At 43.2% G+C, this 27,514-nt stretch overlaps 1 protein-coding gene across 3 annotated transcripts in view; it reads right to left on the bottom strand.

Annotated features, from left to right (window-relative positions):
- COL8A2 (collagen type VIII alpha 2 chain) overlaps positions 1-27,514 on the bottom strand; it is a 183,150-nt gene that overhangs the window by 36,760 nt on the left and 118,876 nt on the right. For all 3 annotated transcript variants that reach the window (XM_032227389.1, XM_032227387.1, XM_032227388.1), the window contains exons 2-3: positions 13,742-13,875; positions 10,301-10,431 (exon numbers count right to left, since the gene is read on the bottom strand). The gene's annotated coding sequence lies outside the window, so the exon portion shown is untranslated. The remainder of the gene's footprint in view (positions 1-10,300; positions 10,432-13,741; positions 13,876-27,514) is intronic.

The raw sequence follows: 27,514 nt of genomic DNA, 5'->3' as shown, positions 1-27,514 counted from the left end.
CAAACTGCTAGGTTGGCAGAAGCTGGGGAAGTAATGGGAGCTCACTCCGTTACGTGGTGCTAGGGATTCGAACCGCCAAATTACTGACCTTTGACAAGCTCAGTATCTTAGCCACTGAGCCATCGTGTCCCTTTGAATAAACTAGTACAAACTTGATTTAATTCCATAGGCATTCCCATTCAACTGTTCATTCAAGAGTATTCATATTAAATGCAATTCACTTATCTCAGGGGTCGGCAAACTTAAACACTCAAAGAGCCACAAAGATCCTAACTGGAAGCCCCCTGTTTAATTCTGGAGCCAACCAGAAGTCCGGTTCCCCTACTATAGAGTCTCCTCCTAGTGTGGCATCCTTTTTCCTCTGCTGACTGGAAGTCTGGTTCCCCCCCCACCACCATAGAGTCTCCTCCTAGCATGTCGTCCTTTTGCCTCTACCTGTCCTAACCAAAAGCCCTATCAAATGTGGAGCCGACTGGCAATAGGGAGCTGCAGCAGAGGGATGAAAGAGCCACATGTGGCTCCAGAGCTGTAGGTTGCTCACCCCTGACTTATCCTATCAGGAATTCAATCAATTCCCCCGCCCACACACACCTGCCAGCGAAAACTACAATTTTGTAATAAACGTTTGGAGATCTCAGGGGTCTGGCCCAAGATTTTGGGGCGCTACATGCCATTCCAGAACAGGGTGCTTAGAGGTGGGGGAGGTATTTGACCCCATTGGGGAAAATATAGAGTCCTGCAGTCAGGTCAGTATCTTGGATAAGTGTATATTCAGCCTATTTCAATAAGAAAAATGACTACATTTGGGGCAATCAGCAATCAGCCCACATTTACATCAGTTTGCAGGGTCCCATGGTCACGTGATTATGATTTGCAATTTTTTTTCAGGAAAACCAGCACTTACTTTCTGGTTTCTAGCAAAAAACACCCCCTCTCCCATAGCAAACAGTGGGTTCACTTAATGTCCATGGCATTTGCTTCACCCATAGCATTTATTTAATGAGCCCTGCAAAAAGGTCCTAAATTAAGTCTTTTTTTGTGTTGACCAGATTAACAGCCACGACAACTTACGATCACAATTGTCTGCTTACGTATGGGCATAAATTGAGGACTGCCTGTAAGCTCTCTAGGACAGTGATGGTGAATCTTTTAGGCACAGAGTGCCCAAACTGGAAATTGTGTGTACACTAGAGTGCCGAAATTAGAATCATAATCAGAATTATTTATTTGTCAGCGCACAACATATGTGCAATGAGATTGATTGAGCACCCTCAGTGCACACCTCCCCGCAACACAATACAACTCACAGTGAAGATAGAAAATCCCTAATCCAATAAATCATATTAGATTTATTTATTAAATTTAGTTCTAGAGTGGCTGAGAAGCATAGCCAAGGATGCAGGGGTGGGATTCAGTCTGTTCCGACTGGTTCAGGAGAATCGGATGTTAATTTTACACCTGGTTCACCCAACCAGTAGTTCCAAGGACTAGCTGGCCATGCCCACCCCACCCCACCCCTCCCTAGTCCTATTGCACCAGTGTGAACATGCTACACATTGCGCTGGCCCGCAAGTCCATTGTACTACGTGGTTAGGATATTATTTCGCATTCAGGAGTCTGACAGCCTACCCGATAACCATATGCATGCCTTGGAAACCTGACAACCAGCTGGCCAGTGCACATATGCACCATGGAAACCCGATGACCACTGTCTGAGCTGGGGTGACAGTGTACGTGCCCACAGAGAGGGCCATACATTTGCCATCACGGCTCTAGGAGATTCTTCCAGGAACCATGATTGCTTCTGCCTCTACTGCAGTTTGCATACACAAATATTTCCAAGAGCAACCATAACACTTTGAAGGGCCAGGAAAAATGGTCAAAATGCAGAGTAGGAGAAGTCAGCAGGAGGAGTGATTTAACCATTGCTATGACATGCCACAGACTGCCACCTCTCTGCCTTGTGCTTGGCCTAGGAGAGAAAATGTACCTCACTACAGGTAGTCCTTGACTTATGACCACAACTGAGTGCAGGATTTATGTCATCAAGTAAGGCATTATTTAAGTAAATTTTGCCCCATTTTACGACAATTCTTGCCACGTCTGTTAAGTGAATCCCTGCAGTTGTTAAATTTGGAGCACCGTTGTTGAGTGACTCTGGCTTCCCCATCGACTCTGCTTGTCAGAAGGTCACAAAAGGGGATCACAAGACCCCGGGACACTGCAACCGTCAAAAGTATGAAACCAGTTGTCAAGCATCTGGATGTAAATTGCGTGACCCTGGGGACAGGGCAATGGTCATAAGTGTGAACAACGGTCATCCGTCACTTTTCTTTCAGTGCGGTTGTTAACTCCGAATGGTCACTCAATAAACTGTTGTAAGTTGAGGACTAACTGTTACACACAATGTAGCCTTTTGCTAGCATTTAAAAGATAGCTGGCTGGGAATCAGTCAGAGATGCTCCGATGTTGCACTGACTGGACTAGATGACCTCTAAGACCCCCTCTCCAAGTCTATGACTCCGTAAGAGGCAGTAGTAGCAGTCATCTGGGATTGCTGTTTGCGTATGCGTGAACTCGGATCCTCTGTGGGTCATTTTTCTTGACTGTTGGGGTTCAAGGAATGCCTGCATCAGGCAGTGAAGGCAGGCTGGCCTTCAGCACCCTGGAGAGCTCCAAATACAACAAAACCCCCAATGCAACTGAGTCTTTTACCTCCTTTGGGCCAGGTTTTCTGTTGTTTGACTCCACCCCATTCAGAGAGAGCTTTACAGCAGGGGATTTAAACCTTGGCAACTTTAAGACTTGTGGACTTCAACTCCCAGAACTCCTCAGCCAGCGAAGCTGACTGGCCCCGCCCCATCTATTATCTGCCTCCCGAGTCCCAGCTGATTGGGAGGGAATGGGGATTTTGCAGTATCCTTCCCCTGCCATGCCCACCAAGCAAAGCCAAGCCCACCAAGCCACACCACGCCCACAGAACCGGTAGTAAACAATTTTGGATCCCACTACTGAGGAGGCATTATAGGAAAAGCAAGTAGCTTTGTGTCTCTTGACTGTTTCTTCCCATCATTAACTGCCCATGACCATGTCTTCATCACTGTCAAGGTAACAAAAAAGCCCTTGTTTTGTATAATTTCTCCTGATCTTATTTTGATCCCTGCTACTGTATTGTGATGTCATTCTTAAGCTGAGAAAGAAAGAAAAAAATCTGACTAAGAGCCAGCTAGTTTTCTCCATGGTTGAGCATGAAAGCACAAAACTCACAATCCATCCATGACCTTGTACCTGGAAAATTTCACTCACCTGAAACCATTTGCCCTGGAGGAAAGTACTCCAAACTGCAGTTCTCAAGACTCAGAACAAAGAAGGATGCCAACCAGCAGCTCTGTCGTGAGCTTAGCCTGATTAAAAACTGGCTGGGTTCCAAGCTCGTGAGATGCACAAGGAGCATTGCTACTTCCACCACTTAGCAACATGGCCAATCCTTGCCCTGGCTCTTCCAAGTTAATCAATCGAACTAGAGACAAGTTTGGTTGAATAGGGGACTCTTTAAACAGCCTTGTTGCTTGAGGTGGAACTCATCTTGGACTCCTGATGGAAGTTTCAGAGGTGGAATCACAGAGTTGGATTGGAAGAGATTCTAGAACAGGGGTGTCAAACTGGATTTCTTTGAGGGCCAGCTCAGCATTGTAGTTCTCCTCCATGGGCCGGCTGGGGGTGGGTGGGTTTGGAGATGGGATGGACACCTCCTGCAGCACCCTGCTCAACAAAAGGGGGCACAGGGGGCTTCATGCAGCTCCCACACACACCCCATTTTCAGCCTGGACACCTTGTTGCAGCATCCTGCTGGCCAAAATGGTGCACACATGCCTCCCATGCCCCGTTTTTAGCCCGGATGGCCTCCTGCAGCATCCTGCCAGCCAAAATGAGGCGCAAGGGGGCCTCATGCACCCCCCCCTGTGTCAGTGGTGGATTGCCGGGGGTACGCCCCAGTACGGGCATAGCAGAGCCGGCCCGAAGTACCGGGTACCATTCCGGTACAGAGCTCCGGAGGGCTCACCCACCCACCTGAGCGCCTTACCTGTCCTTTAAGCCTTTGGAGCTTCCGCGCATGCGCATGGTGCATACGGCACCTGCACGACGCTCCGCCAAGCAGCGGAGGCTTGCAGAAGCATCGCAGGCAAGTACGACGTGTGCATGCACCACGCACATCCATGTGGGTGATGCTGGGCCCGTTTCAACCGTACCAGTTGGAACATGATTCGGAACCCACCTCTGCCCTGTGCGCTGTTTGGCTGCCAGAGGCACCACAGGCCGGTCCTTTCCAGGATGGCCAGCCCTTGAGTTTGACATCCTTGTCCTAAAGGTCATCAAGCCAATCCTCTGCTCTATTCTGCACTTTCTAGAGCCTCAACCTATTTTTTATAACCAAAACTGGATGCAGTATTCTCAGAAAGTAATAAATGTAAAAGATGTATTTCCCTTTCTCAAATAGAAAAACAATGCACAATATATATTGCAATGGGTCTAAATGGGACAGGCTGGATGATTTTGGTTTAAGATTTATTGGTCTTTTCAGACAGTGGGCTGGATTCAAAGTTTGTCAAAGTTGGGCCACTAAAATCAGTGAGATCTGTTGGACGCAGTCCTGTTGATTTCAAATGGGGAAAATCTATTTCAAGGGCTATCCTAAACACAGTCAAGTCTGCTTCCAACTCCTGACTTTAGAAAGTAAATAGCAGACTTCTCAGCACTGCTGAAATACCGTATTTTTCGGAGTATAAAACGCACCCTTTTCCTGCCTAAAAGAGGGTGAAAATTTAGGTGCATCTTATACAACTGAATGTAGCCCCACTCACCCACCAGCACCAACCCTTTGGCCTTAGCCTCCCAGCAATTTATCTCTTTGCAGCAAATGGGGCTTGGGAAGTCTGCAATACACTATAGCAATCCCTGCAGCCTGAAACAGCTGATGATCGGGAGAAATTGAAAGTGAAACTTGCTGTTTGCTCCATGAGGCAAATTGCTGGGAGGCAGAGGCAGATTTTTTTTCTTGTGCTAATCAGGCTGTTTGCTGCAAGGAGGCAAGTCAATAACTATACATGCCTATAGAATGTTCAAATTATTAGACTTATTTTTTAAAGACTGCTTTATTGTTGTTCTAGACAGCTTAACAAAATGAAGAAGCTTTCTAAATTAAATGCTTGATCTGAAGAGGCCCAGTGCTATTGTATCTTCTTTTAAATAGCAGAGAATAACGTATACTTCCAGAAAGCCACATCAATTTTAACAGCATCTGTACAAGTATAGTCTGAAATGTAATACCACAAACAGTGTATATTGTCTGTATTGTTTGCTGTTTGTTACAAGGAGGCAAATTGCTGGGAGGCAAAAGCAGATCCCCCCCCGTTTTCCTCCCCAAAACCTAGGTGCGTCTTATATTTCGGAGTGTCTTATACTCCAAAAATTCAGTAGTTACTGGACCTTTTATAAGAAGGGGTGACCCATGCAAAAAAGGACATATAGGCAGCTTTAGAGATTGGTTTAGTAGTTTCCTGGAGACCTTTGTGTGGCATGGGTGTAGGTCACAAAGGTGGAGGAGCAGGTGATCTTTGATAGGTGGATAAGGGAGGCAAGTCATCTCCTTGGAAAATCTCATGGCTTTGTGACTTCATCCCTGCAGGCTAAAGTGTCAGTTACTGTCAGATGTCAGTCATCAGAGTGAAGATGCCTTCCTAGAGGTAAGCTGCTTTCCAGTAGAGCTCCTGGATTCTGGGGAAGCTTTCCTCTTTTTGCAGCCAACTCTTAAGAGGAGTAAGTGAGGGTCTGAGTTTGGGTTAGATTTAGGGTGGCGGAGAGATGAATAGGGTGAGAGGGAGGGTGAAAGGGTGAGGGTTGGGGACAGGCTGGGAGGGAGGGTGACATTGAGAGGGTTGGGAGGGGGAGGGGGACAGGGAGGGGAATGGGCATGAGGAATGGAAGGAAGAGAAGAAAAAGTAAAAAGAGAAGGGAGAGGGGAAGGGAGAAGGAAGATACTTGTAGGATGTTATACAAAGAGACACCTTTCTGCCATAATGGTTCAGATCAACATCTTTATGGTGTGCTCACTATAGCTGAAGGCCCCCTGCAAGGCTTACCAAGCCGAGGTGGTATTCAGCTGGTTCTGATCAGTAATGGACATTTTCAGTAGTTTGGAGAACCAGCAAATACCATCTCTGGCTGGCCCCGCCCCCATCTATTCTCTGCCTCCTGAGTCCCAGCTTATCGGCTGGGTCTTCTTTTGTTGCCCTGCACAGGAGAACGGAGCTGGAAAGCAGGTTAGTGGGGTGGGAGGGAATGAGGATTTTGCAGTATCCTTGCCCTGCCACGCCCACCAAGCCACGCCCACAGAACCAGTAGTTAAAAAATTTGAAGCCCACCACTGTTACCAAGTTAATTATTTGGAGCATGGGTCTCCCTGGATCAGCTAGGGAGAACATCAGTTCACTATGTGCTTCCAGGACTTAATATACCTCCCACACTCACCAGAAGAAGAACCCTCTTCATTTTACAGTCCTGGAGCTGTGAAAAAAGGTCTCCTTCAATTATCTTCTCCCCCCAAAAAGGGAACCATTTATTCAGCCCCTGGAAGTTAGTCACTAAAGACTAGAAGAGAAAAGATGGCCGTCATTTTCCCAGATGTTCAGGAGGGCATCCATAGCATTCCTTCCTCCTATTTTTCTCCACCATAATAATCCCCCAAGGAAATGTTGGCTGAGAAAGAGTTTGGCTCCAAATCACCCAGGGAGCTTCCATGGCTGGGAGGCAGGGTGGGAAACTGCAACCTGGGTCTATCTGCTCCTAATCCAGCCCCATCATCACTCTGCCATAATGACTGCTATTATTCTTTATTATTCAGCATATGATGAGAACATGACAGAAGAGAAGAAAACTTATGCACACACAATCCATGTAATTATATACAAAACTTCTACAGGGCTACTTCAGTGGCCTGTCATAATAATCAGATTATTCTCCAAAGCATCTGAGGGCAGGACAAGAAGCAATGGGTGGAAACTAATCAAGGAGAAAAGCAACTTAGAACTGAGGAGTAATTTCCTGACAGTGAGAACAATTAATCAGCGGAACAACTTGCCTCCAGAAGTTGCAGAAAATAGGCTGATCCAAAAGCAAACAAATCATGGTGTGGTATAATGTGTGAATCTGGTCACTGAAGGTAACTCAGACCAGAATTACAAATATATGTAGAAATCACTAGGCTAAAACATATGAACAATGGTTGCAGGAACTGGATATGTCTAATTTAATGAAAAGAAGGACTAGGGAAGATGTGACAGCAGTGCTCCAATATCTCAGGGACTGCCACAAAGAAGAGGGAGTCAAGCTATTCTCCAAAGCACCTGAGGGCAGAACAAGAAGCAATGGGTGGAAACTAACCAAGGAGAGAAGTAAGCAACCTAAGGAGAAATTTCCTGACAGCTAGAACAATTAATCTGTGGAACAACTTGCCTCCAGAGGTTGTGAATGCTCCAACACTGGAAGTTTTTAAGAAGATGTCAGATAACCATTTGTCTGAAGTGATGTAGGGTTTTCTGCCTAGGCAGGGGGTTGGACTAGAAGACCTCTAAGGTCCCTTCCAATTCTGTTATTCTATTCTATTCTATTCTATTCTATTCTATTCTATTCTAATAGTTTCCCATGTGCCTAGCATTCATTAAGCTGCAGGATCCAATCAGGATCGTTCACCGTAACCAGAGGTTTAGTCTTCCAAGCTTTCAGACTCGTGCTGGAGTCCTTAGGGAACATCTCTCTACATGGAGTAAGACACACACTTTGCTAGAGATAAGTTCCCTGAGGATGGGCTCCAGCATGTTTGAAAGCTGCAAAGACTAAACCGCTATTCACGGTGACAGATCCAGATTGGATCCTGCAACATTATCCTGAGAGATGGATATTCAAATCCCTTAAGCTACACATGATCTTAGGTAAAGGTAAGCATATGTGCTAGTCGTTCCTGACTCTAGGGGGCAGTGCTCATCTCTGTTTCAAAGCCAAAGAGCCAGCACTGTCTGAAGATGTCTCCGTGGTCATGTGGTTGGCATTACTCAATGTTGAAGGCGCATGGAGCGCTGCTACCTTCCCACCAAAGGTGGTTCCTATTTTTCTACTTGCATTTTTTACATGCTTTCGAACTGCTAGGTGGCAGAATCTGGGACAAGTAACATGTCGCTCGGGATTTGAACTGCCGAACATGATCCTTGGGTAGTGTTAAATAGGTGACAATTATCAGATGTAGCCATATTGCCCTCTTGGGCGTCATGGCCATGACAAACAGAAGTATACAAATGTTTGCCGTAGCTGCCATGGAGAACTTCCTATATTCATGAAGGAGCTGCTATGCTGGGTATAGAATAATAATAATAAGGACAGAGTAGAAAGGTCATCTCCCAGCTCTTCTAATTCCCCAGGTTGTTTTCTACATCGCCATCTACCTCCGTCTTTTCTTGGGAAAGGAAAACATTTCCCGAGAAATGACAAACTCATTTTTAATTTTCTTGCAATGACTGTGGGATCCATGCAGGTTACAGAGATGCCTTTGAAATAAAGACGGATCTGGGAAATGAATGCTATGCTTTGCAATATGCTGGGTTTTCACTGCTTCCTACACTTTTAGTGATTCTTTCACTTACTTCAGCAAACAAACTTTCCATTCAGCTTCCTTGCTTAATGTTCTCCAGATAGGTTTGGTTTCCATTGCCAGAATTCTCTAATCAAGTTGGGGGGAGCCTGGTGTATGTCTTTTGGGAGACTGGGAAGGAAATCACCCTGAGATCCTAATGAGATTAGGAAAAACAACTTTCCCTCAGTGATTGAACAGGCACTTGTGTTACCCGCCCAACAGAAACCACACTGTCTCTGTTTTCAGCATTTCAAAGTGTTTTGCCATTTAGTATGAAACCCAGAAAATGCACATAGCGTTCTGCGTGTCTGTGTATAATCGTACTGCACTGAAGAGCAAATGCACGTCAACAGGAATCTATCAGCACACGCGGGCACAAAGGACGTGCACATTTTCCTGAAAACTTTCAGTGTCATTTTTTTTCAAAAAAATCATGAAACTGAAATATAGGAATGAAAGGAAAGTCTACGTAAAGACATGTGCAGCAAACTGCCATGATTTCAGTAGCTGTTTACCTTTTAACCTATTATCTCACCTAATTAGCAGAGCCAGATGTAAGTAGAGAGGAAAGGTCACCTATAGACATGCGCAGCAAGTCTCCATGATCTCAGTGACTGATGAACTCAACTGTTTATTAGAACCAGGTAGTACCAGGAACTTTTAGATATATGAAGCCTCTACTCTGGCTGGGATGGTGTTGGAGACTGACAAGTAAAATGTACCAATAAGATGCTGTTGCTACCCCTGCTTTTGCTTTGCTTGTTAAAACTGTATAAAAGCCAAATAAACTCTGCGTAAGGCAGACAGACATTTTGGACACCACTGCTGTGATGGATTTCTGAGATCTACACTGAAAAACCTGTCTGAACGAATGAACGAATGGGAATATATGCTGTTTAGCCTTAGCAAATGGCTCAGGGGTGGGCTTCAAAATTTTTAGCAAGGGGTTCTCTGCCTGGTTGCTTGGTGGGCGTGGACATGTTGGGCATTGCCTAGTTGACCTCCTGCATCATGGCGGAGGGGGGTTGCCCTCCCCAGGCTCCAGAGCCCCTCTGGAGGATGGAAATGGGCCTGTTTCCAGCCTTCCAGAACTTCCGGTAGGCCTGTTTTTCACCCTCCCCAAGCCTCTGCGTGTGCCCTGCACTTACCTGTATCCAAAACGGGCCACGTGGGGACTCCTGGGAGGGGCAGGATGGGCGGGGCCAGCCAGGAGTGGGATTTGGGGGTTCTCTGAACTGCACAGAATCTTTTCTAGAGGTTCTCCCGAACCCCTGTGAAGCCGTAGCAGCTCACCCCTGATATGGCTACATCAGACCAGGCTATTCAGCAATCCACGGAAATTAAAAACAAAACCCATTTCTGTATTGCTGCTAATCCAGTTGTATGGATGTAGACATTCTCAGTCCTTTTACCTGCAGAATGGCTGAGATACAAGGATCAAACCCAGCTTCATACAGAGTTAGATCAATGGGTCAAACCATCTAGATTAATCTCTCTACTTCGATAAATGGCATTTTTCTAAAATCAAGCTTGGATTTCTTGTAGGTTAAACACAAATGTGTAACCCTCCAAGTGAAGTGTCCTCCTGATAAATACCAGCTAAGCAAGTGGCTTTACCTGAAGCCTTGGTACAGCAAGTCCACGTGCAAATGTTTCGCAGACACTCGAAGCTGAGTTTCACAGCATCTGTAAGGCTCTTTCTGGAAGCCTGTTAAAGATCATGAGACCAAGGCCATAGAGTCATCATCCTAGAAGGGAGCAAAAGAGGTATCACATGGCAGACCTGAATGAATTATGAGTCTCTGTGAGACTTTTACAGGAGGTTAAAATCAGTGGTGAAATTCATTTTTTTTTTACTAACGGTTCTGTGGGCGTGGCTTGGTGGGCATGGCAGGGGAAGGATACTGTAAAATCTACATTTCCTCCCAATCAGCTGGGACTCAGGAGGCAAAGAATAGATGAGGGCAGGGCCAGCCAGAGGTGGTATTTGCCGGTTCTCTGAACTACTGAAAATTTCCGCTAACCGGTTCTCCAGAACTGGCCAGAACCTGCTGAATTTCACCCTTGGTTAAAATAATGGGTTATGCCCCATTCTACTGCAATCACAGGAGACATTTCTTAATGACACCTTCCAATTCTTTCTTGAGACCATGCAGAGTATGGTAATGAAAACATTCCTTATATTATTCCATGTACACTCAAATTTAGTCTAAAGGACCAACGATGCTGCCTCTACTTTTTCCCAAGAAAGCATCCCAAATATAAATATACCTCATTCAGAAAAATCCACTGAGCTCCATGCCAGAGACAAAGTCTCAATGAATAGTTTGGACTACAACTGCCATCACGGTTGCCAGTTGCTACGCTGACTAGAGTTGATCAGTCTAAGAGCATCTGACTGGCACCATGTTACCAGTTATAGCCTTTATAGAATAGAACATAATTCTTTATTGGCCATGTGCGATCAGACACACAAGGAATTTGTCTCGGTGCAGAAGCTCTCAGTGTACATATAAACAGCAAGTAACAGTTCACAGTTCTTAATCTTAGTTACAATCATAATTATTACAATCATAAGTTACAAATGACAACTGATAAGTCATAAGAAACAAATAGGGGAAGATAGTAGGAAAGATAAGAAGATGAGAAATGAGACAGTGCTATGGGAATTAAATGTTCAGAAGAGTGATGGCATGAGGGGGAATAAAACTATCTGTCATGGTTCCTAGTAATACACCCATAGCAAACAGAACTCCAAGACAAGCAGTTTCCTCAAACACAGGCTGGTGAAAACCAACTCTAAAGGTTCCCGCAGTTTTCACCTAATTAAAAGTAAATGTTTTTCCCCTTTTCCCAAAAAGTCACATGGTCCAATCAAAGTGCTGCCCGGTTGCTTGGAAATTCACTCCGCCTCTCTTCAGCTACCTGTGGGAATGTCCTTGGTTCTCAGGGGAATCTATTTTGTTTTGGCTACAAAACCCCAGCTATCTCCATTCCTCCTTCCCTATCCCTCAGCACCAATGTGGCAACACTGAAGCCTCCAAGATGGCCTCGGTCACGCTAGCTTCAGAGTCGACACTATTTTTATGTCTAGTTGTTTTGGCATACAGTGCTCTATAGCAGCATCCTGAGGGGAAAAGTTGGAATAGATTATATCCAGGATATGAGGGCTCTGCAGATATTTTCTCAGCCTTCTTTCTGGTTTGTGCAATACCAAACTGGTCTTATCTATGGACACTTCTGTTTTTCATGAATTTTGTTAATGGTAACATCAATATACATGTGTCCAGAAAGAGGGGGTGAAAAAGAGGGGGTCAACCTATTCTCCAAAGCACCCGAAGGCAGGACCAGAAACAATGGATGGAAACTAATCAAGGAGAGGGAAGCATCCTGGAATTAAGGAGAAACTTCCTAACAGTGAGACAATCAACCAGAATAGCTTGCCTTCAGTAGTTGTGAAGTTGCTTCAACATTGGAGGTATTTAAGAAGACACTGGACAACCATTTGCCTGAAGTGATATAGGGTTTCCTGCTTGAGCAGAGGGTTGGACTAGAAGACTTCCAAGGTCCCTTCCAACTCTGTTATTTTGTTATTAAGAATCTAGAAGGGCTGATCGATGTGTCTGCTTTTGATTGAAAGATTCAACAAGAACAGAATCAATCTGGGTTAGAAAGCTAAGCAGGATCAGATCTGGTTAGTGCTTGGATGGGAGCCTATCCAGAAATGGAGGCTGGATGGAGATGATCAAACCATCTGTGGTGAACTATTTCTATACTATTACAATGAAAGCGATCAAGACATGTCCTTGGTGGATAAGGCTCACTAGTGCCCTAAGCACTGACAAATCCTAGTGTCTTCCTTTGTACGTACTGTACAAAATCTTCATTGTCTTTTTTCTTTCTCAACTTTGTGATGTCCCCTTTGGGCCTGCTACCTTCAGCACGTGCTTAGTCTGATTAATGGTTAATACACCAGTGACAGTCACCAAGGGCTAAACTCAGCTTCAAGGAAACTTGACTTTAAACAAGCAAAATGGGGATTCAAAACAGCATTGAACACCCCTCGGGGGGGGGGGGGATAGAGAATAGACTATTGTTAAATTGTGAACCATTTGTTCTCCTTAATGCAAACACCACCAAGATGTACCAGAAAGCTACATTTGATCACAAAATACACAAGTCCTTATAAGGACCAGGATGATGTATTTGGTGAAAGCTACTTGAAAACAACCAACACCAGATATTTCTGATCTGAATTTAGCCAGGACGGACAATGGTGAAGTCAATAATGCTGGGATCTTGAATTGGACACTGCAATCAATATCTGATTCCTAAGACATGGATCAATCTGAATAGCATAGATATAGGTAAAGGTTCCCCTCGCACATATATGCTAGTCATTCCCATCTCTAGGGGGCAGTGCTCATCTCTGTTTCAAAGCCAAAGAGCCAGAGCTGTCCAAGGATGTCTCGGTGGTCATGTGGCCAGCATGACTAAACACCAAAGGTGCACAGAACATTGTTACCTTCCCACCAAAGGTGGTGCCTATTTTTACATGTTTTCAAACTGCTAGGTTGGCAGAAGCTGGGACAAGTAATGGGAGCTCACTCCATTATGCGGAGCTAGGGATTTGAACCGCCAAACTGCCGACCTATCAATCGACAAGCTCAGCATCTTAGCCACTGAGCCACCGTATCCCTTCTCTAAATAGCGCATATATAGCTAAATAAACATATATGCTAACTAAATAGCTGCTGTGCCGTGTAGACATCCCCACAAGAAACATTTCTTCCTTATCAGGGTATTGGGTTTCTATCTGATAGATCCTAATATAGATAAGTGACTTCCTTTTCACCAACTCTTATTGCCCAATGTATGAATTTGTTGCTTTGGAAGACTCAAAAATATGTGACACTGTCTGATGGCCTTGAATCTCTTAAAAGAGATTCTCTTAACTTGGTGAGCTTTCTGTTATTGTCTGGCAGCTGTGAAAACAACTTGTAACGGACACTGGTTGTAGTGTCAGCAAACTCACAGGAGTACATCAAACCTACTTACTTGTTACTTGAAATACTCAGCAGTTCTGATTTGAGGAGCAGAAGCACAGGAGACACACCCAGAGGCCCACGGGGCCTTAGTCTAATTTCCTGCTGTTCTCTGTAACCAAATTGACTCAGACATTTTCTGGCAGGCTGCGTGAAAAAGAAAGGAGAGAGAAATGGAGACATCAAAAAAGTGTAAAGTGGCTAGAATTTGAGCAAATGTGACAATAAATGAGAATATTTGTAGCTCAGGGTTGAACTGTGGGGTCCTTGGTGTTCTCTGAGCTTGTGTTGCAAAGGCAATAGCAATAGCAGTTAGACTTATATACCGCTTCATAGGGCTTTCAGCCCTTTCTAAGCGGTTTACAGAGTCAGCACATCGCCCCCACAGTCTGGGTCGTCATTTCACCCACCTCGGAAGGATGGAAGGCTGAGTCAACCTTGAGCCAGTGAGATTAGAACTGCTGAACTGCAGATAACAGTCAGCTGAAGCGGCCTGCAGTACTGCACCCTAACCACTGCGCCACCTCGGCTGTTGCAGACATTTCATTACTCAAACAAGGTAACATCATCAATGCAGGGAATGGAGATTTTGCAGTATCCTTCCCCTGGAGTGCAAAATTGAGGCCTTTGAACTATGGTGCTGGAGAAGATTCCTGTGAGTCTCTTAGACTGCAAGGCAATCAAACCGATCACTCCTAGAGAAGAACAATCCTGACTGCTCTTTAGAGATCCAGATCCTGAAGCGGAAACTCAAATACTTTGGCCACCTAATGAGAAGGAATGACTCCCTGGAAAAGAGCCTCATGCTGGGAAAGTTAGAGGGCAAAAGAAGAAAGGGACAGCAGAGAATGAGGTGGCTAGATGGAGTCACCGAAGCAGTCTGCATGAGCTTAAATGGACTCCAGAGGATGGTAGAGGAGGAACGTTGTCCATGGGGTCGCAATGGGTCAGACATGACTTTTCAACTAACAACAACAAGTAGTGTCTTCCCCGAGACCCCAGGGCTAAATGAGGCCCTCAGAAGTCTTGGCTGCAGCTTCCAGATTCCTCTCAAGGGTCTACCAAATGCTAATTATTCATAGATCAGCAGAAGAACACAACATTCAAAGACATTGTATTAATTAATTATACGTAATTATATCCACCACAACTATAATTATTTCACATTTATATTTGATTGGAATTAAGTGAAGTCACATTCCCTCCTCGTCCTGTCACTTTTTGGCCAATTTCAATAGTATGAGAAAACTACTAAAACATCTGATGGAACAAATGAAACAGTCTGTTCTTTCTTGCTTGCTATTAATTCTGTTGGGTGGACCAGCAACAATTCTGAAATTATCCAAAAAGCAATTTTACATCATTACCACTACAATCACTTCCAGCAGTTTTCTCTAACCAAAAGATTGCACTTGAACTAAAGCTCACCATGATTCCCAGCCAGAACATTTTTAGCCCACATTTGCCAGCAGTCATAGCACTGATCGACCAACATCTGAAGGATACCAGATGCTTTTGTTATTGACAAGAAGGTCTAGACTAGAGTCGCTTTGGGTAGTGAGATGAGCACCATACACATTTCAGAGGTGGTATTTAGCAGGTTCTGATCAGTTCTGGAGAACCAGTAGAGGAAAGTTTGAGTAGTTTGGAGAACCAGTAAATACCACCTCTGGCTGGCCCCACCCCCATCTATTCTCTGCCTCTCGAGTCCCAGCTGATGAGGAGGGAATGGGGATTTTGCAGTATCCTCCCCCAGGAGTGGGGAGGGAATGAGGAACCTTTCCCTGGAGTGGGGAGGGAATGCAGATTTTACAGTATCCTTCCCCTGCAGTAGGGAGGGAATGCAGATTTTACAGTATCCTTTCCCCAGGAGTGGGGAGGGAATGGAGATTTTACAGTATCCTTCCCCTGCCATGCCCACCAAGCCATGCCCACAGAAGCGGTACTAAAACAAATTGAATCCCACCAGTGATACGTTTAACAAATAAATAAATACCCCAATTTCCCCAATACTTTGGACATTTGTAACCCAAATGTCCAAAGAGAAGACGTAAGATACTTCTTGCTCTCTTAGTGATTCTGGAAACCATCTCTGTTTTGAAAAATCCCTTCTCTCCCCTCTTTCCGTTGCTCGTGGCATTTTCAAAGAAAAACTCTCAGCAATGTTTAAGTCAAAACTTTCCAGAAAATGCCACAGTACATTAAAGTTTCTGTGGTTTTGGCTGGTACCACACAGAGTAACTAGGCAACATCTTACGAGACCAAACCCAGCATATCCCTGTGAAATGGGAATGTGCTAACCAATTCCTTGACCTGGAACCTCTGTGGAATATTAAAGCTTTGGCAGGCACACCTTGTATTATGGACTGCAGAGAAGAATTGATATCCAGAAACAAGCACATGTCTGGCTATCAGATCCTCAACTACTGTCACAAGAAGAAGAAAAAACTGATTTGTCATATTATTCTTGCTAAACCTCCTCAGATCAAATAATCCACAGTAGATGATTTGATCCTACAGCACTTTTTACCAGAGTGTTCTGACCAAGGCTTCCCAAGAGCATGAAACAAACTCCTTGTCCCAACAAAAACCCCTTTTATTAATTTGTTTTGAATTCTGCTCATTCATGTCCATCAAAGTCTTTAAAGGGAAGATTTATAGTCACAGACCTTATCTGGCTTGGAAAGCTGCCAGGCCGATATCTGCAAAACTTGGTAAGGAGCCTTGGAGAGTCACGAACCAATTAAGCGAACTAATGGTCTCCTTCAAATTCCACTCCCCTTTCATTCCTCTTTTATCTTCTCTGGGAGGGGCCATTCATCATCCACCTGTGGCCTTACTTACTCCCAAGTCGCCCCCTGTTCTTTAGTTGTTCCCTTCGTCTGGCCACTCTGCGCATGCGCACACTGGGAACAGGCTCCAGCTGTTTTGTCTGCCTCACTGATGTCTGCCTCTGAAGGCAGCTGATAACTGGCATTGGGCTCTGGTCCCCTCTCTGCCTTCAACACAGAGCCCTCATCTGAGCCTTCCCCAGACTCCAGGACTGCCCCATGTTCCTCCCCATCCTCCTCACTATCCGAATCTGCTGCCAGCTCCACTGGCCGCTGGCAGGCCATAACACAGGGCATGTACAATCTCAAGGCTCATGAAGTATACCCTGCGATATAAATACAAAAAATTGGAGTTGTTCACCATTGGGAAATAGAGAGGAGATCGGGGAAGAAACACATCAACTCAACATCAGGTTGAACAGCTGCTTTGTGATGGGTCAAGTCTACCTTGGTAGCTGTTTTATGAACAGGCAAGGTCTCCCACAGTCCAGGGACTTCTTGAATTACAACTGTAGTGGAGCCTATTCACCATGGCCATAACTCATGATGGTTGGAAAGGGGGCCGGTCTGTGGTTCACCATCCACATAGTTTGTTATGGATGCCAATAGCTCTCTATGGGTACCGTGTTTCCCCGAAAATAAGACAGGGTCTTATTTCCTTTTGACCCACAAAATAAGCACTTGGTCTTATTTTTGGGGAAGTCTTATTATTTTTTAGGTGCAGGAGGTGGCAAGTGTGGTCACCTCATGGCTGCTGCTGTGTTGCAATATTTTCGGGGAGGTCTTATTTTTTGGGAGGACTTATTTTAGTGCATGTGCTCAAAAGCCTGATTAGGCTTATTATCTGGGGAGGTCATTTTGGGGAAAACAGGGTATTGTTTTGCTGAAAACTAGAAGTAAGGTTCCATTTTTGTCAAAACAGACATAAAACGCAATCAAGAAATCATGAGATGCTGTAAACAGCCATAAATATGGTCTGGTTGCTGAGTGACCCAAGTGCAGATATTTAACCAGGGGAGGTGACCATCAGAATTTCAAATCTGGGTCTTAAGTACCCCAGGCAAGTCCATCAGATTTCTGAATGATCAATAAGCGACCAGTCATAAGTCAAGACTACCTCTAGCCACAGACAGTCCTAAAAATAAGCAATCTTGTTGGTTTGGTTTGGTTTATTGGATTTATATGCCGCCCATCTCCCAAGGACTCAGGGCGGTGTACAACATTAAAAAAAAACACATATTACAAAAGTTAAAAAAATTAGATACAATATCCAAAAAACAAACCCAATTAAGATTCACATTTTAAAAAATTCAATTAAAATTAACAGTAATCAATAATTTGATTTGTTTTGTTCAGGCCAGGCTGGCTTGCTGGAAAAGCCAACTTTTTAGGGCGTGTTGGAAGGACCGGAGGTCAGGGAGTATATGAAGCTCCGGGGGCAGCTCATTCCAGAGGGAAGGTGTTCCCACAGAGAAGACTCTCCCCCTGGGGGTCACTAGCCGACACTGTCTGGCCGACGGCACCCTGAGGAGACCAACTCTGTGAAGCTTCATAAAATTCTGGATGGTCAATGCTTCTCTTAATCATGGTCTGGAAGTTGTTTTCAGATAAGGAATGATAAGACTGTAAACCTAAGAAATGAATTCTGAATCTGGTCAAAGGAGGAAACTCAGAATATTAATATCGGCTGCCATAGAAATGGGGAGGGTGGGGACATGGTATTTGGGATGGGAATAAATGTAAAGGAGGTGATATGGAAAAGGGAGTTTTCTTCTCACCATCTTCTGCGCATGCTGGTGGCCGGTATTTGGATCTGGTCAAGGTAACCGTCCTGCATACCAACATGATGATGCCTTTTGGAGATGCAACCCACATGACACCTAAGGGATTTGCAGATTGGACACTGCGGTGGGGTCGTTGGAGGGAGGGAGTTGGGTTATCCTTTGATATGAACTTGTTTGCGCCTTTCTGGCTCAGATCTTGCTTTACTTTCACTGCTATCTTTTCATAACAGTAAAAGTATTTTAATTCCACAAGCAATGGAGTTGGGAGTTTTCTTTCTTGGTTATTGATGGAGGCATGCTGGACAAATTATCTGATATTCCATATGCAGAAAATGCACTGGATTTGGCCCCAAAGTTTGAACTCCCACATCAATTGATGGCTGCAAGTTCTTAAAAAAATTAAATTGGTACTGACGGATTTGATACAATTAAATCATCCAAAAATGTATTTTGACTTGAGTTGGGCTTTTAAGTAGACTTCTCATACTAGTGAAGTTAGCCAAAAAGTGACAGGATCAGAAGTGAATGTAATTTCATTTAATCCCAATTACATATTGATCTGAAATAATTGTAACAGTGGGGAATAAAATTATGTGCAACTATTTAATTATTCCTCTATATGATTCCTAAATCTTAATTAATTCAATGACTGCCCATAGTGTCTTCTTCTCCTGACAAAATAATCATTAGCAATTGGTAAACCCTTGGGAGGAGCTGCAGCCAAGACTTTTGACTCTTTCCCAAAAATATCTTCCAAAATATGAACATCACATTTTCTTTGTTGTAAGTGTTAAACATTTGAGGTTCCATATAATGGGTGGGTATACTGTTGGAACAGTATTTAAAGGGACATAAATAGTTGCATGATGAAGTCCCTAAAAGATGCTAATATATTGTTGAATTGTATCCCAAAACTCTGGAATTTGTTTGAGGAATTATAATTGTATCAGGCATGGAAGGTGGCAAAAAGAGAAACTGGAAAAATGATATATAATTCCAGACGTTAAGGATAGGTTCTTTGAGATGGGTAATTTATCCATTTGGATATATTTTCTTTTGTTTTGTTTTTTAGTTTTTTATTAAATTATAATGTAGCATACAAAGAAAATACAAAAGTAAATAATAGGAAAAATAGGGAAGAGAAAAGTTAAGAGAAAAATGGGGGAAAGAAAAGGGGGAAAGGCATTGACTTATGACTCGCTTCAGTGCAGTAGAATAAGGCATTAACATCATATCTCAACTTTTTACTTTACATAATAGTTTAAACTATTATTAAACTAATATAAATGGTGTATTTTCAACTAATCAGAGAATGAACCAATTCATTCTTCATTAATATGGATTTCATGATATGTTATAATAATTCAGTGGCATTTATAGATAGCTCTTGCTACAGTGGCGTGATGGCACAGTGATTAAGATGCTGGGCTTGTTGGCTGGAAAGCTGGCAGCCCACGTTTGACACCTGAGCTCCAAACAAAGGGGTGAGCTCCTGCCCTTGCCAGCTGCTGATAACCTAGCAGTTTGAAAGCATGCAAATGCGAGTAGATAAATAGGTACCACTACAGTGGAAAGGTAAGAATGCTACCTGGTGTCATTCTGGCCACATGACCATAGAAATATCTTTGGACAGAGATGGCTCAATGACCTTGAAACGGAGATGAGCACCGCCCCCTATAATGGGCAACGACTAGTTGAGTAAAATCCACAAGGACTTACTCTTCTGTAGCTACAGTATAGATAATACTAGATTTTATTATAATATAGTATTAGGTGGCATATTTTATAAGCAGTGACACCTACCTACCTACCATATCTTAAATATTTAGTATTGCAAATGGTTAAATTTTGTTAGGATCTTTCAATATTTTGGAGGTTTTTTTTGTCTTTTTGATCTTTTTCTACTTGGTTTAGTTTTTACAATACAATAGCAGAGTTGTTAGGGACCTTGGAGGTCTTCTAGTCCAACCCCCTGCCTAGGCAGGAAACCCTATACTATTTCAGACAAATGGCTATCCAACATCTTCTTAAAGGGTTCCAGTGTCGGGGCATTCACAACTTCTGGAGGCAAGCTGTTCCACCGATTAATTGTTCTAACTGTCAGGAAATTTCTCCTCAGTTCTAAGTTGCTTCTCTCCTTGATTAGTTTCCACCCATTGCTTCTTGTTCTGCCCTCAGGTGCTTTGGAGAATAGTTTGACTCCCTCTTCTTTGTGGCAACCCGGAGATATTGGAACATTCCTATCATGTCACCTAGTCCTTCTTTTCATTAAATTAGACATACTCAGTTCCTGCAATCGTTCTTCATATGTTTTGGCTTCCAGTCCCCTAATCATCTTTGTTGCTCTTCTCTGCACTCTTTCTAGAGTCTCCACATCTTTTTTACATCGCAGTGACCAAAACTGGATGCAGTATTTCAATTGTGGCCTTACCAAGGCTTTATAAAGTGGTATTAACACTTCATGTGATCTTGATTTTACCCCTCTGTTTATGCAGCCTAGAACTGTGTTGGCTTTTTTAGCAGCTGCTGCACACGGCTGGCTCATATTTAAATGGTTGTCCACTAGAACTCCAAGATCCCTCTCACAGTTACTACTATTGAGCAAGGTACCACCTATACTGTGCCTGTGCATTTTGTTTTTCTTGCCTAAATGTAGAACCTTACTTTTTTCACCATTGAATTTCATTTTATTAGATAGTGCCCAATGTTCATAAATTTTGTTTTATTTTTGTGTTACATTATTAGTATAAAATGATACTAGTATTTTTTAAATATTTCATGACCCTTTTTACTGCTTATGTTTTTAATTATTCTACCTTTTCATAATCTTGTTATATAATTCTTAAACATGCTAAAATTTAATTTCACTGCCAAATATATAAAAAATTGCTTGAAACATTAATCTTCTATGAAGCAGAAGAGCAACCACACCCCTTCTTTTGGCCACTTCTGTGCCCCCATATGTGGAGAAGACATCAGACTGCAAGTTAAGTAGCCAGATCTTCACATGATGGAAGGCACCACTTTTGTGTTGGATACTGGAGCAGAATAACAGAATACCGTATTTTTCGGAGTATAACATGCACCTTTTTCCCTCAAAAAAGAGGCTGAAAATCTGGCTGCGTCTTATACACTGAATACAGCATTTTTTTTGCCTCCTGAACACCCCCTCCCCTTCACCAAAATGGCCATGCATGGCTTGTAGGAAGTTTTCAGAGAGCTCCTGGGTGCTGGGGAGGGCGGAAACGAGCAAAAAATGGGTTGTTTGTTGCTCAATTTTGTCTTCCCCAGCCCCCAGGAGCACTCTATAAGGTTCCTAATGCCTTTTTTTTGACAAAAACGGCCCGTTTTTGTGAAAAAAGGGCTGTTTTTGCTCATTTTTGCCCCCCCCGGAAGACTCTACAAGCTTCCTAAGGGATATTCATGCCCTTTTTTGAAAAAAGGGGCCATTTTTGGGAGGTTTGTAGAGTGCAAAAACTCTTTTTAAAATTTGCCTCTTCAAAACCTTGGTTCGTCTTATACTCCGATGCATCTTATACTCCAAAAAATATGGTAATAAAGTTGGAACTGACCTTGGAGATCTTCTAGTCCAAACCCTGCTCAAACTGCTCAATCCAACCCCTGCTCAAACAGGAAACCCTACAGCTTTTTAGACAAATGTCTATTTCATCTCTTCTTGAAAACCTCTACTGTTGAAGCACCCACAACTTCTGGAGGCAAGTTCTTGAGTTGCCTTCAACTTCTTAGATGGCTCTACCTGCTTTGACAGGAGATGTTTTGTGAAGGATACAAATCAGACTGCAGGAAGAAACATTTCTTCTTAATTGTTTCAATCCATCTCTCTTCATTGATTTTGCCATAAAAGGACCTTATTTTCCCTCCCTCTTTGGAGTGAATATGATCTCCCCATTCCAGTGGTTTCTTCTCCCCTCTGGATGTTGGCTACTGCTAAACACAAGTTCTCAGTAGACATTTGGGAGTCTTGTATTCCAAGCGTAATGGATTGCAAGAATTATAATCGGCTCACTATAGGGGAGAGTTCAAATTTTAGATGCATAAAGCAAAAGAATTGGATTGTCATGAAAAACCTACAATATATATATATCTCTCTTTCTCTCTCATCTGTCTTTGTCTGTCTGTCTGTCTGTCTGTCTGTCTGTCTGTCTATCTATCTATCTATCTATCATCTATCTATCTATCTATCTATCTATCTATCTATCTATCTATCTATCTATCTATCTATCTGTCTGCTATCTATCCATATCTATCTATCTATCTATCTATCTATCTATCTATCTATCTATCTATCTATCTATCTATCTATCATCTATCTATCTATCTATCTATCTATCTATCTATCTATCTATCTATCTATCTTCTATCTGTCTTCTATCTCTCTATCTCTCTATCTATCTTCTGTCTGTCTGTCTGTCTGTCTGTCTGTCTGTCTGTCTGTCTGTCTACCATCCATCCATCCATCCAATCTATCATCTATCTATATCTACCCATCTACCCCTGCAGCATAGATAGAAACCAGATTGAGCTGGTCTCCTCTTTCAAATGCCTGAGATGAGTCTCCTTCATTCCATTGGCAGTAAGAAAGCATGTGGGGCCCATGTTGCTGAAAATTCACAAGGGAGCTCCGATGTCCTCCTTAAACTCCTTAAGACAAGAGGCGGGCACTATATCCCTGCAGCACTTAAGTTATCTGAAACCAAGCCAATAGCACAACGTCTTTATGGTCCCCATCTCTTGTCTTAACCATTAAAACTTGTTCAATCCAAATGTCTAAAATAGAGTCTTCAGGTCTCAAATTGTGACTCTGATGCCATCCTGTGACAAGAGATCTCTTGGCTGGAGTTTGGATGACCATACTCAACTAGTGGCTCAGACTGTCATCTTATTCCCTTGTCCTTGCCCCATTAAATATGAGTGATGACTTTCAATCCACATGAAAAAATGCAGTGGCAACTAAAATCTCATCCTCGGGCTTCTCTCCAGGTCTTCTACTCAGCATGGGACATGATGATCAGGCCAAAGCATTCATTAAACAGTATGTCGCCAACACCGAGTGCCAGTTGGAGCTAACCTGACCTTGTTTCCCATGTGTCCTTAGGTTTTAATGTTTGATTTTAATTATGTTTTAATCAGGGGTGAAATTCAGCAGGTTCTGGAGAACCGGCACCGGAAAATTTGAGTAGTTTGAAGAACCGGCAAATACCACCTCTGTCTGGCCCCAGAGTGGGGAGGGAATGGGGATTTTGCAATATCCTTCCCCTGGCATGCCCACCAATCCATGCCCACAAAATGCCCGATAGTAAAAAAAATTGAATTTCACCACTGGTTTTAATTTTGTATGTATAGACATATTTTTATGATTGTAAGCTACCCAGAGTTACCCTATAATAAGATGGGTGGTCGATAAATTTTATAAATAAATAAATAAACATTTATCACCAGGGAAACCAAGAGGGACTGGAGACTAAAACATATGAGGAATGGTTGCAAGAACTGGGTATGTCCAGTTTGATGAAAAGAAGGACTAGGGGAGACATGATAGCAGTGTTCTAATACCTCGGGCTGCCACAAAGAAGAGGGAGTCAAGCTATTCTCCAAAGCACCCGAGGGCAGAACAAGAATCAATGTGTGGAAAACAATCGAGGAGAGAAGGAACTTAGAACTGAGGAGAAATTTCCTGACAGAACAATTAATCAGTGGAACAACTTGCCTCCAGAAGTTGGGAATGCCCCAACACTGGAAGCCTTTAAGAAGATGTTGGATAGCCATTTGTCTGAAAAGGTATAGGGTTTCCTGCCTGGGCAGGGCGTTGGACTAGAAGACCTCCAAGGTCCCTTCCAACTCTGCTATTGTATGCCTCCCCCAGCATACTTAACTAAGCTTGAAATACCTACCATAAGTACCCCCAGTGCCTATATTACAGTGATGATCATAGCCTCATCTCACCATTAATGCATAAATACCCAGAATGCACAGGGCATTCCGAAACTTCCCTGTTCCTTACAGATATTAACCCTTCTGCAACATATAACATTGCCACGTTCTGGGCAGCACACACAAAATTCATTGGATGATGACCTGTGCCATAAACTAGACTTATTATCTAGTTCACCACACTAGACTCATCTGTAATTTGACAGCTATAGTCTTTCATATAAATGGTGACCTAGTGGTGAAGACTCTCGCCTCTCACTTGGGAGATTAAGAGGTCAATCCTAGGTAGCAGCAGATGTTTTTTTCCTAGGGTGCAAAGAAAAAATATCTGCTGCCAACTCTGTATGGCATCAGGAAGGGCAGCCACCCAGTAAATGCTCAGCTCCCTCCAGTCATTCTACTCTGAATTAAAAGATTACAGGGATATAAAAAAGGAGTCTTCCATAACCACTTTCTGCTCCCCTCCTTTAAAATTCTTTTAAACTTGATTTTATATATACTTTATTTTGATTTTATATTTACTTTCTGCTTTAATATATCTTCTAGCGTTACATTTTAAAATTTAGGCATCAGTTGTGCTTTTTAATTGACTGAACTCCACCCTCCTTGTGTTGGTCTATGACCCTAATAAAGATTTGATTTGATTTGACTATATCTAGTTTAAAAATTTATCCCATTTAACAGTTATTCTTCCCCTCCAGAAAATTTCGGGACTGTAGTGGAAACTTTTTAAAAACAAAAGCAAAGCTCCCTTGGAAGTTTCTCAAATTACAACCCTTAAGCATTTTGGAGATATCTTTTGAATATCTTCTGAAAGTGGTTTAAAGAAGGTTCTGAATTGGCTTTCAAGGACACCACTAAGCAGGAAATCAGCTGGTTCTTGCCGCATGAAATGAATAAGCCAGGGCGAGGCTGTGTGTACCCTCAACCATTTTGGCTGCGCTATGGAAAATCTCTCTGATCAGGCCTGTTAAAGATTTGGCAGCCCAAAGTTCCATCACTTGGCGGTAGGAACTACACAAAAACAGTATGGTAAAGCCCTAGCATAGGTGCAATAGGTTTTCCAAAAACACAAAGTGCTCCCCAGTCCAAGAAAAACACGGAATATCCAACTCCTGCTCCATTTGTGGTCTCACCCACTTTGCCCTTGGTACCGCAAAAGAGTTTATGGGTGGCCACTGGACACTAAAGGGTTGTCTTCTCCTCCCAAAGCCTATAATTTACCAGCCAGGATAGGGATTAGAAAACACATTAAGCAAAACCAAACAAACAAACAGCAAGAGTATATTGCATGTGCATTGACATCCTGAATGTAACCAGGGTTTAAATAAATTCACGATGGGCAATTTGAAGGACTTGTGGTCCTTGGAGATTTAGCATTAAATCTGGGTTATGGGCAGGAAGCCCATACTTGCCAGCTTTTGTCTCCACCATCTTCTTATGAGTGGCACCAGAGGCACGTGATTGGCCAATGTAAGCCTTGGCCTGATCCAGCAAGGACATTCTTAAATAAGTACCATATTTTTCAAACTATAAGACACACCTTTTTCCCTCAAAAAAGAGAGTGAAAATATGGGTGCATCTTATACACTGAATACAGCATTTTGGCCTCCCAAAACCCCACCCCCTTCACAAAAATGGATGTGCATAGGCTTTGGGAGGCTTCCAGAATGCTGCTGGGGGCTGGGGAAGGCATAAATGAACAAAAAACGGACCGTTTTTTGCTTGTTTTTGCCCTCCCCCCAACCCCCGGGAGCACTCTATAAGCCTCCTAAAGGCTATGCATGCCCTTTTTGGGAGAAAAAAATGGGCCATTTTTGGGAGGTCTGCAGAGTGCAAAAACTTTTTCTTTTAATTTGCCTCTTCAAAATTGTGCTGCGTCTTATACTCCTGTGCGTCTTATACTCCAGAAAAATACGGTAATCCTTGACCCAAGCATGCTTTTTGAAGAGGCAAAGGTCAGAGTTCTAAAAAACACCCCCAATGAAATAAAACTCTGAGTCTTGGGTTTCCTCAAAGTTCCACTTTATTAGAGGTGTCATGTTGGCACATTTGGGAAAACCCGAATCTGAAAGTTTCCAGGTTTTCCCACCCAGATGAAAGTTCAAGATCCTGCCCCAACACCAACAAGTCCATCACATGGTCCAATCTTTCACTGCCACGAAGACAGATTCCTCTCATCCACATCCAGCCAGGTGCAGGAATGAAAGCGACCTTGACTTTCTGAGAAAGAATGTTATTATGGCTACACATCACCCAACTCTGTATAATTCTCCCCCTCCCATTTCCCCATAATGGAAAGTGTGGCAGGCCTGAAGTCAAAAAAAAAAGTTGGCTTGCGGGTCTGACAGCAACTGGACTTCCTTGTTTTTCTTTGAAGATGTTTCTCTTCTCATCCAAGAAGCTTCTTCAGAAGCAAAATGTCTTCAAAGAAAACCAATACAGTCCAACTGCCTCTTGAAAAAGCACCTTTGGGATAACCATGACCTGGATCAGAGGTGGTATTCAGCAGGTTCTGGCCAGTTCTGCAGAACCGGTAGCGGAAACTTTGAGTAGTTCAGCGAACCGGCAAATGCCACCTCTGGCTGGCCCAACCCCCATCTATTCTTTGCTTCCTGAGTCCCAGCCGATCGGGAGGAAATGGGGATTTTGCAGTAACCTTCCCCTGGAGTGGGGAGGGAATGGGGTTTTTACAGTATCCTTTCCCTGGAGTGGGGAGGGAATGGAGATTTTGCAGTATCCTTTCCCTGGAATGGGGAGGGAATGGAGATTTTGCAGTATCCTTTCCCTGGAGTGGGGAAGGAATGGGGATTTTACAGTATCCTTCCCCTAGAATATTTTTAGATTGTTAAAATCAATCTAAATGTACCCCTCAAATCTTCATTTTCCACCAAATCTCTTACGTGAGAAACAAGGCACATGCATGTTTTCATGTATGTTGAGGCTCTTAAACAGATTATTTTCCAGCTTTCCCTGAGTGTAATTACCATACAGATGTGTGAACCTCAGAATCCCCCAGCTGACATCACCACTACTGAGAATTTTAGCAGTTGAAATCCAGTAGTGGGTTTCTATTTTTTTTAACTGCCAATTCGCTTGTGTGTGTGATGTTTCTGTGCATGTGCAGAAGCATCTGGGTGGGTGGGCAGAGCCCAGGGTGGGTTGCTACTGACATTGCTGCCAGTTCAGCACGCAAAAAATTCAGGCAAACCGGTAGTA

This window comes from Thamnophis elegans, chromosome 12 (genome assembly GCF_009769535.1).
Source record: "Thamnophis elegans isolate rThaEle1 chromosome 12, rThaEle1.pri, whole genome shotgun sequence".
NCBI classification, from domain to species: Eukaryota; Metazoa; Chordata; class Lepidosauria; order Squamata; family Colubridae; genus Thamnophis; species Thamnophis elegans.
This window is presented reverse-complemented; position numbering and strand designations above follow the sequence as displayed.